Raw genomic sequence first — 10,000 nt, forward strand, 5'->3', positions numbered from 1 at the left:
CTTCCCCAAAACACGCTTTTTCATCTTTGGCCCATGAACATTTTGTTGACAACTTGAATTGAAACCTTAGCTGTTGCTGTTAACTTCTTTTTGACTGAAATAACGTATTTACGTGAGTGTCACAGTTAGGATTACCTTGTACCTATCTTCGCTTTTCTTAACGGTTCCGGGTTCGGGATAAATTGCCTCAGGAGCTGATGTTCTCCTGTTTGAATACATGGAATACTTTTACCACATGAGCCCTTGGTACTTGTACATCAGCACCCAAGCGCATTCATATAGCTGTCGTTTAAGTAGCGCTCATAACTGCGATAATCATTCATTTTAAAGGTAACGTCAACGAAAACAAGAGAATAACCTTACACCACAAAACATAGTGTTTACAATAAAATTGTTCGAACTTTTCCCAATGAAATCGTCTGTATCCAAAATAAATGAATTAAAAGAAAGCTTGTTTTGGTTTTCAAATGTCCCGGTCGCCGCCATCTTGAACAGTCAAAGAGCTTATGAATCGACGATGTTTGCACGACAGCGCCGTTAGATTACGTAACATGTCTACTGCGCACGCCTATGTGGACACCTGCCGGAGTCACACCAAAGTTGAGGACGTTGGGGAGGGCGACTTCCAAGCGTCTTGAAATTAGCAGAAGGCGAGATTAGTTGTCAAAGTTTCTCTAGATGCTTCAAGCGGTCTTTTTTTGCCAGGTAAATCAAGTATCGTATTTGGGGGCATGTTCTTGACATATGTTATTTATTTCTTTTTGTGTGTGTATATTATGTAAGTGAGGATATTTTGCTGCCTTAACTAAAAATAAAAGCGCAAGTGAAAATCAAAATCTCCGTATCGACAAGGATAAGTAGAGCGCTTGTAATACATGGAAAATACAGGTTTTTACAATGACTGCGCGCTCATTGTTTAATTTTTATTGTCGATAAGCGGACAGACACATAAATTTATAAATTGCATTTAACGTAGTCTGTAGATCCCAATTGCTGGATTTCGGTGGAAGGCAAGAAACGATTAAACACATTTAGAACTTTATAGAGATAAACCGAATAAAATTTACATGTAAGATGCTTACGATTAGTTTTCAATTGAACAAAAAACTGAATATGGCCTGACACGGAAATAAATAAAGAGAAAGTACGTCGTGTTGAGTAGACAAAAGGCACACAGAAACTGACATAACACAATTAATTTATAAATTTCCTGAAGCTGTTCAGGAAATTTATAAATTAATTAAATGTCCTCCCTGTACAAACGAAACTCATTCTTGCATTCGTCGTTTGTTTTCTTATCCAAATCGAACTTTTCATAGCTCCAGTACGGAAACCCTGGGTCCTTTTAATTGTGAACATCGAGATGCGTGTGCTACACAAGCTTTCGTTTCTCTGAAGCTAAGCATTTTGGATTGAACAACTTGCCTTGTGAAATTAAAAAAAACACACTCCATACAAGGCCGCACGCACTGACGCGCATCAACGTCGTAGTCTTTCCTGCAAATATTTTTTGATTGTAATCACGTGATAAGACGGCCATGTTGGTGCCAAAACAATAGAAAAATGGGTAAAGACTTGTTTCTATATCTCAAAGAACCCTTGGACGTGAGGTGCCTGGCAATGATATTGTTTTAGGCCTAATTAGGCCTAAGGTTAGCATTTCTAAGGGGTTTGGGCTTTTTCAACAGTTACATTATAACCTCAGTCTGCATTTTACACTGACCGATTCCAGTGATTTAATTTCATGCCCGGGCACCTCACGTCCAAGGGCACTTTTTGAGATATGAAAAAAAGTCTTTACTAGAAAAATATAGCTCAGGTTTTGCATAACAACAGAGTCAAATTCCCAAATGACGTTTTCGCTACTGTTGTCACCACCAATTTGGACGCCGTGACGTCATGATCAGCTGCAATCAAAGAATTGTCAATCAGGAGCCCATTCATGGGAAGCCACTACCTGTACTCCGAAGGATTCTCGTCCGAAGAAACTACGCGCCGGTACGGCTAAAAGGGATCCGATTTCTTAAGACGAAATGGAGAAATTGGCATCATGGATCTTCTCAAGAGAACAAGCCACTAGAGTTGATGAATCCATCTACTTTCCGATTCCTGTCCGTCCGCCATGTTTCAGCCAGAGCTAATTTATCAGAAATTGTAAATGCGTAATCTACAGCACTGATTGGCTAACCGCAACAAGGGAAACGCTGTTCCCGGGAAAGTGTTTCTAAAAAAAACTAGGTCTGTCAAAACGCCCGATCAAAAATTCAATTCGGAGGAAGGTTCCTACTGATGGGCTTCTGCGTAAATTGAAATTTCTACAGGACGGCGACGCGCGATTACGGGTCATGGACTATGACGTGACCCAACAGCACCGTCGTGCGAACGTCGTCGATTCCTAAACTCCCTATTGCGACGTGTGGTGGTTGCCCTATTGTTTCAAAACAAAAGCTCTTTGGGTGAAAATATTAAGGAAAACCGTAACACGTCACAATTATCCAAAATGGCGGCCGGCGCCCGTGAAATTGGAAAGTGAAAATAAATGATTCTTAAGTTCATTTTTTTCGACCCGCCCACTTTTTTGGAGCAAACTGTGCAGCAAATTTGATTATCGATCATTATTTAGGGTCAGAGTGGAGGTTCCCTTTAAGACTTACCAACAAAGTGGATTAGCATCTTATTTTGATTATTTGTACATTACTTGTATTCCAGGAGCCCATGGGCTCTTAGTGTAATCCTCTCCCTAGATTTATCTCCAGGATTTATTAGTTCTAACTATGATAGAAACTGCGATATAATTGGCTGTCCTTCTACTCATTCAACGACGCAACTGAAATAAATTTGCAAAGACTTCCAGGCTGAAGAATGTTCATATTTAGATATCTCCTTTTAAATATCAAGATGACTAGCATATTTTTTCATATTCCTGACATAATGGTCGCGCAATGACTGATCAATTTAGGGAGCAGTACTCTTCAGTGCGGTCCACTTGAATTCGTTGTATGCTCTCCCATGCCATTTGATTACCAGTGAGTATTTCCAATGATAATTACGAGAAATATTTTACCAACCATTTTACCTCGTGCTGAACTGTACGGCTTCTTGTTAAAATGAAACTGGCCGAAAACACTGACAGAGGGAACCCTAGCTTGGGGTGGCTTGATATATTCCATTGCATCACGTTAAAAAAATCTTTGTTCGGGACGATTCCCGCGAACCTCTTTTGTGCACCGCACACAGGTGGCTCAGTTTGTGGAGCATCGGGCTGTCATGCGGGAGGTCGCGGGTTCGAACCCCGGTCGGATCAATACTCAGGGTCTTAAAATAACTGAGGAGAAAGTGCTGCCTTTGTAATTTCATCTGCAAATGGTTAGACTTTCAAGTCTTCTCGGATAAGGACTATAAACCGTAGGCCCCGTGTCACAAATACCTTCTATGTTCATAAGTTCCCTGTTGGACCCACACGCTATTCGATAAGAACCGGGGATGTAGTCCCCGGTGTTGTGGTTGTCCTGTTCTCTCCAGTAGAAGTGCCTGGCTAGGCAGCGATGTCTCTAAAAGGTCTTACGGTGTATGAGGTTACTTAAGCAGAAACAGCCATAAGTCAAATTGGGACTTTGCCGAGTGCTGGAACATGTAGATGTAGATGTAGATGCTTTCATGAGACTTTCCGAGCGATCACAGTTGAGTAACCTGAGATAGCAGAACTGAATTTTCATCACTGATCCAGAAGGAAAACTATCAACAAGGACCTCTAGTGAGGGCTGAATCACAGGACAACTAGGACTTTTCAAGATTAATTTCCGATCTTTTAGTCGAGGTTGTATACGGCTTTGACTGACTTACTGCAACCTTGTTGGTTAGAAACTGACAGACTTTTCTTGTGATTCCACATCTTTTCATCTGACGGTAATTCAAGGGTTCTAATTGGCTTGTCTGTAAATCGTCACTGAACATGTTGAAGCGTTCGAGGAAAACGCGGGATGTCCCTCGGATATTTCGATCGTGATGCCATACGATATAGCCTCGAGCTCTTGTGATAGTGCTATGGCTTTATCAGAGGAAGTCAAGTCCTGTTGGACGGGGTTAATGCTCGGATGGGTGACCGTCCGGCACTATCCCTTGCTGTAAACGCTAGGGAATGACGCTGTTTGGCTATCCAGGAAGAACGGTTATTGATATCCCATATAAACTCATATTGCGTTGTAATACATGTACTCCATAATTGTTTTTAATAACTTGAATTATTAGCAACAAGCCTGAAAGTCAAAATACTTATAGTGTGAAAAGGATTCAAAACGATTCTCCCAAAATATACAACTACTTTCAAATGCCCGTCGATGACAAAGCAGGACTCGAACGCACCTCAATAATCCTTGGTTGCTGCAAGTTTAACAAATAAAGTTCATAATTCAAAAGTGTTTCGTACGAAGTTTTTATCGCAGTTTTAAATACAAGCTTTACAAAATTTAAAAGCGCCAATGTAACCACCTACCTTGCGATATATCAGAATTGACAGCTGTCGTCCATCTTCAAATTGCGTAGGTTTTCTTGTTATTTAAGGAGTTCAGAAACGTGGAGTATTTGTTTATAAATATGAATGTCATTCTCTTGCTAGCCAGTGACAAAAGGGATTTGTGTTAGAAGGCTGTAAACTCCAAATATGCAACCTTCACAAATACTGATTTTTTTTTTCTCAGTCAAATAATTCAGCAAGTTAAGTCGGGTAGGTTTTTTTTTCGGTGAAAAACGCAAAAAAATGACTTTACTCATTAACTAAAGCTTAACTTCTGTTGATTATCGATATCTTTGCAGGAAATCATTGAAAATATGACTGGAAAATGTCATTACTCCGATTTCTCGTCAAAAGTTAATCAATATATTACATAAATTACATAAAAGCAATCTAAATAAACAGTATAAACAATATAAACATCACACATAAACATATCTACATTAATCTATACGTGGTGCCCTTGTTCCCACGTGTAAATCTATTAGGGTCTGTTTACATGAAGGTGAGGAACCCCAGGTGGGTGAGGTATCCCGCCTCGGTGGGGTAACCAATTTCTCTAGTCTCTGCGGAGTCGATAGTTAATGGAAAGTGAGTGCAAATATGAACTTCTTATTTATACCCAGTAATTAATATCGAAAAGCAATCCATAAGTGTAAGGAGAAAATGCCACACGTTCGAATGCTCCTCACTTTTCAAGCTTCAATGACATGGAAAGATTTTCAACAGAGGATCCAAAGCTGTCGCTAAGTGTCGACGAAATTCTCAACCTTAAGGAGGTGTGTACCGAGTTTGTGTGAGCATTGATTCGGCTAAATCACTAAAATTGAAGGACGATGAAATACGCACTTACTATGCCCAAGAATTTCTTTATGCTATAAAGACCATTTTTATCATTTTTCAAACGTTATTGATGCACTCGGCCGAGTGGTTCTTTCGCTGAAGAGTTATATAACGGTTCAAAGTCGAACTAACAGTGAGCACTATGCAAACTTGTTCCGTTGCATAACGTCCGTCATTTGAGTTGTTGTTTTTTACAACTTATATTCAATCGTTGTCGAGTTACCTGCTGCAACTGGTGGAATTATTTTCGCAATTTTGTTGAAGAGGTTCCTGAATGAATTTCATCCTCAGTATTAATGGAAGAGGTTATTTATCAATGACGACTAATCGCGAACACTATCAATAGAATTGCGACTGCTCCTAACTGACCAAAGAGAAGTTATCGGAAACGAAAGTCAAAATATGCCCCGCGACTAATCATCGATAAATGCATCTTCTCTTCCATTACGTTTATATAAAATGATTTGTGTGAGGGTGTATGAATTTTGCTCACAAACGTTTGAGACTATGCGTGTGCTTTACATGTAAATTGAGAAAAAAATATTTTTAAAATGCGCAAGTTCAGTGTTTTTTATTTTACCTGAGTAATATTTCAACGCAGGAAACTTGAAAATTAGTACTTTGTTAATAATTAATTTGAAGTTACTTCTAGTTCAAATATTTGTGCCGCGTTCACAAATCCAAATCGCTACCGAGACAATCTATATATCAAACAAAATTTCAAGTTGAGTCTAGAATTAATGATATGACATGGTTTTAAGATCGTACGTGACAAAAAAAATCTGCTCTTGTTGCTGGGGCAGAATGTGATGAAAATTGATATATCTATCTCTTTAAAATGTTCATAAATTCAACAGTCGATAACGACATGTCCAGATATCGCTGAGTGAATCATGATCCTCAAGGTCGATTTAGACGGAAAACCGAATGAAATATGGTTAAGTTTTTTAGCAATACCTGAAACGTGACAGTGCCAAAGATATTTTAGCCAAGGAGAGTAGCAAAAGACATTAAATCTTAAACGAGAAAAATTATTTCTATAATGAGATTTTTATTGTTCTTGACTCAATTACATAGTTCAGTTTCGAAGCTATGTAATTAAAAAGTTCCATTTACGACCACTCAAGAGAAAATGTCAAAGTGTAAAAGTGGGTTCCAAACCACAGCACGTGAAAGCACAGCTATTTGTGGTGTCATTTTGCTGAAAGTATCATGTAAGGCCATCCCCCTTTTCTTTTTCGTTTAGCGTCGAATGCGTTTCCTGATGTTCCGCATATTATAAGAACAAGTGGATTAAGAACAGCAGGCTGAAATTTGGCCAATAAAGCACTGTATAAATAAGAACAAATTCAGCATGATAAATAAAACATGTTCTTAATACAAAGGGAAAGGGTATTAGGATAAGGAAACAATACAGTACAGTAACTTATATCAAAGTACTATGGTGTTCAGGACCATTACAAACTATAACCTCTATTACAAAACAGCATTGTATGTTAATTAAACCTCTAGTAATATATAGTTTGAAGTATTTCTGAAACCAATTTTAAGAACATTTTAAGAACACTTTCAGGCTGATTTCTCACTAAGCACCCCTCCAATAAGAACACGATCAGCCTTAAACCTGAAAAAGGTGTTCTTATATGCGTGTGTTTACTGTATTGGGTCGGTCGTTTGGATTGGAAAAAAGACCTAAAAAAAATCGGTATAGGAGGCCTGGTTACCCACCATCATTGCTTTGGAGCCTGGAAACAACAAGACATGAACCCAAAATCAATATGGTGGAAAAGTTGGTTGATGTTATTGTAGAATTAAGACAATGTGTTTTTCTCTATGCTGTTACCATGCTCATTTTTTTCAAATTAAAATGCCAAAATTTTGGGTCGGTCGGACGACGCTAAACGGATGAGATAAAACTGATGAGGATGGCCTGATGATCACTGAAAACATAACGTTTTGAAAGTTCTCAAAATTGCGTTCGCCTACCGGCTGCTCGTGCAATTTTGAGAACTTTTAAAACATCACTCGTGCCCATAGATCACGACATGCACGCGCGTTCATTGCTTTTCTAGTCTTCCGATTGGTTCACTCAGTCTCGGTTATCAGCGCATATACAAGAAGAATTAATAAACTTGCTTTACAAGAATGCCGTGTATAGATGATGGTCAAGCAAAAAATTGTGACAGCCCCTTCGAAAGCTGTTGATAGTTTCCGCTTGCCAGAACTAAAATTGTAATTAGAAAAGGCTAGAATACGAGCCGCACGGTTTTGCAATAATTGGAGCTTATTTCCCAAAGTAGTGCCACAATGCCCCCACACAGCACCGCAGTAATCAAAATGAGATTGAATCTACAATACTCGTCACATTTGTTGGAACACCCATCCCCGTTTCCCCCTTCCTCCAATGTTGATTTCCACAACTATAGTAGTCGCCCGAAAAATTCTCACACAGCATTGAATTCAGGAAGGGAGATGTGGTATAAGCTACGATCTTGTAACACGATAATTCTGACCATTCGCTGAGTGTTCCGACTAAATATGTCTAGTATTGTAAGTATCGGAGAGGCTGAACATTTATGCACGCATGCGCTGACGGAAGGTTTGAAGACGAGACGACAAAAATATGCAGTACCTCCAGACGTGGCGCTGGAGCGTCGTACCAAACGAGTCATCCCGGGATTTCGGCCCGTGCGATCGCTTTTGGACGCAGTTGGCCCTTCGCTGCTTTCTGCTACCGACCTCGCCTCCCGATACGGCATTGAGGGAGGGATGTGTTGGCCCCTAAACCATATGAGACAAATCCCACGCCTACTCACAGCTCCAAACCGCCCTTGTCATTACAATTTAACGCAAGATTTCGATGGCTTATATATTCAAAAGATAAGTCATTTTATCTGTCATATGGTAAGCACTGGAGTCGCAGATTACAAAGTGCACGCATGCGGCCTGGTGAAGGTAACATACATGCATGCATAAAACTGTATTTTATCTCGAATTTCAGAATAATATCTTCGAGACATTACAGCTAACATACGTAATATATACAGACACATAAATATTAAATAATATTTAAAGACATATTAATCAAAACGAAAAGCCGCTGTACAAAATCCAGCCCTGGATTAGTTTAAAACCAGTAAACTCAGTGGTACGGGAAAAATCAGGTAGCGCATTTCGCAACGTACTTAGTTAATATGTAAGAAAAAGAACTAAGACCATAACTGGTTGTTCTAGGTTTATGGAGGGACAGAATGTAATTTCCACGAAGATCACGCATAAGAAGAGAACGGGAGAGAAAACGTATTTTTCATATATGCAGGACAAGCCTTTCCTTTCTTTATCTACTTTTATACGATAATATGAGGAAATTTTGAATGCGCTTATTGCATAGAGATGTAGAGTTTGACTTAAGTGGTACGTAAGAGGACAGGTAATGGCAAATATTAATCTCATTACTCTCTTATTTACATTATATCGTTTCTTTGACAAGAAAGTACTAAAGGCCAGGCCGAATTTCCTATGATAAAAAGTCTACGTTAACAGCACGCACCTTGGCTACTCCTTAGTATCCGCCTAGAAATCTTCTTCTCGCTACTTTTTCCTCATTTGATGAGGACCAATCTCCGCTTGCTTCCTTCATGCCCAAAAGGAATTCTGGGTAATTCGGGCGTTCCAAGACAAGGGAAGACTCCCGATTCTCATTTCATAGATTTTCTTATGAGTGTGGAGCCACCCAGTCCTACCGGAAAAATACAGCATCGATTGAAGCTTTTAGCTTTCAAAACTTGCTCAAATTGTATCGGTAGGTCCTGGAATTCGCCCACAGAAAGGCCAGAGAGACGACTTCACTGGTGCTGTGAACCACCATGTTTACAACAGAGCAATTTAAGCGTTCCAGTCTGCATGAAATCATCTCTCACCTCTGTCTCGAGAAGACCAGACACGCACGGTTCTTACGTTACGTTTATGCCCCTGTAGAATCAACCGAAATCTCAACTCCTTGTCAAAAGTTAACCAGCATCTTAATATTTTTGGTAAGCTACAATACTCGTCACATTTGTTGGAACACCCATCGCCGTTTCCCCCTTCCTGAATGGGGGAAGAGGGATGTGATATAAGCTATGATCTTGTAACACGATGATTCTGACCATTCGCTAAGTGTTCCAACTAAATATGTCTAGTATTGTAGGCGTTGTAAATAGACTGCAGTGTAGTTTGAGGAACAAAGGGCCGACAGCGTTTCAGGGCTCCAATGCCAGATGCAATTTTCTTAGATATCTTATCTATGTGGGCATTGCATGAAAGATTATCGTCTATATGCACTTCCAACGATTTTACACATTTTACTTTCTTTATAGCCAGTTACCATCGATCGTGAGATTAGGGGCTTTCAATGATTACAAGTACCTAACCTTTGCCGCGACCCAACTAACATTAACTCGGTTTTAGATGAATTTAGAGTCAGTTTATTTGCAACGAGCCATTTATTGACGTTACTTAGGTCGTGATTCATAACATCATTGATAGTTTCAATGTTGTTGCAGGCAAAGGTTAAGTGAGTATCAACGGCATACATACGTGCAACAGCGATGGGAAGGCAATTAGGGAGATCATTTATATAGAGAATAAATAACTAATAAATGGCCC

General features: G+C 39.5%; 1 protein-coding gene across 3 annotated transcripts in view; it reads left to right on the forward strand.

Annotated features, from left to right (window-relative positions):
• Positions 1 to 10,000, forward strand: part of LOC137991054 (short transient receptor potential channel 4-like) — a 26,709-nt gene that overhangs the window by 5,621 nt on the left and 11,088 nt on the right. Inside the window, exon 1 of one of the 3 annotated variants that reach the window (XM_068836180.1) lies at positions 5,043 to 5,101. The exons of 1 other annotated variant lie outside the window; for it this stretch is intronic. The gene's annotated coding sequence lies outside the window, so the exon portion shown is untranslated. Of the gene's footprint in view, positions 1 to 5,042; positions 5,102 to 5,172; positions 5,290 to 10,000 lie in introns of those variants that run through there. One more of the 3 variants, XM_068836179.1, reaches the window with a different exon arrangement.

This window comes from Montipora foliosa, chromosome 2 (assembly GCF_036669935.1).
Source record: "Montipora foliosa isolate CH-2021 chromosome 2, ASM3666993v2, whole genome shotgun sequence".
Classification (NCBI taxonomy): Eukaryota; Metazoa; Cnidaria; class Anthozoa; order Scleractinia; family Acroporidae; genus Montipora; species Montipora foliosa.